Genomic DNA, 1089 nt, shown 5'->3' with positions numbered 1-1089 from the left:
TGATCAGGAGAATTGACAATCATATACAGGCTTGTGTCGTCTGCAAAGAGATTAACACATGAGTGGATATTCGACACAATGTCATTTATGTATATTAAAAACATAAGCGGTCCAAGAATAGATCCTTGTGGGACACCGGCAGATATATTTGCGAATCTTGATTCAACCCCTGGAAGAACCACTTTCTGTTTTCTGTCAGACAGATTGTTTGATATCCATTTTAACAAGTCCCCTCGTATGCCAGCTTAACAGTCGTTTAAAACGGTGCTTGTTTTTCCATGAGAATTGTTTGTCCTGTCGAATCGGTTTGGGGATAACTTTAAGTCGACCTCTCATTACATGATAGTTTAGCCATGTTGTTGAATTGAACTGGTTACAAACCATCCATTTACGTGGTAATTCAATGTTGCTTTGCAAAACAAATGAATTCGACGGACAGGTATGTTTAACGAGTGCATAACAGTGTGTTTGTGTTGGTTAATGCCTTTTATGTCGAATGGACACGTGATTTACTGCCTGGAAAGTAAATCAATAATCGTATTGTTCCCCGCACACGTGCTTTACGCCAAGGTCATATGCCATGCAACTCTGACTTACTTATCTGTCCTCTGGGTAAGGCAATTTAAAGAGGCAATTTCATGATTGTGATCAAGAGTTATGTCCACAGTATACGGGTTCATGTCTCCCGAAAAAGCACTAATGAAAACGTTTTCATCCGAACAGTATAGTTAATATATCGCCCTGGTTGTTTACCAGATTTTCTCAGGATTAGTGTCTTTTACGCTGTTTATGCACCGTACTCAAAAACAAACTTCTTTTTGGGGGACTCAAGATAATGACCTGCTTAAATTTGTTCGTGTTCCCATATAAATTCATAATGTTTCTTAAGTAGCAATCGCACCGGGCATGTTACTTCAGCGAAGTTTGGGGCGAGTTTCTGCAAGTGGTTGACCATGGCTGGTATGGTATTCAGTTCCGTTTTCTCTTGTTTGTCACCGCTTCGATATTTAGAAAGATCGGGCTTAAGTCCATATGAGATATTACATGACCAAAGAATGTGAAACTAATTCGTCGTACCGCATACATATA

This window comes from Dreissena polymorpha, chromosome 2 (assembly GCF_020536995.1).
Source record: "Dreissena polymorpha isolate Duluth1 chromosome 2, UMN_Dpol_1.0, whole genome shotgun sequence".
NCBI lineage: Eukaryota > Metazoa > Mollusca > Bivalvia > Myida > Dreissenidae > Dreissena > Dreissena polymorpha.
Note: the sequence above shows the minus strand (reverse complement) of the source record.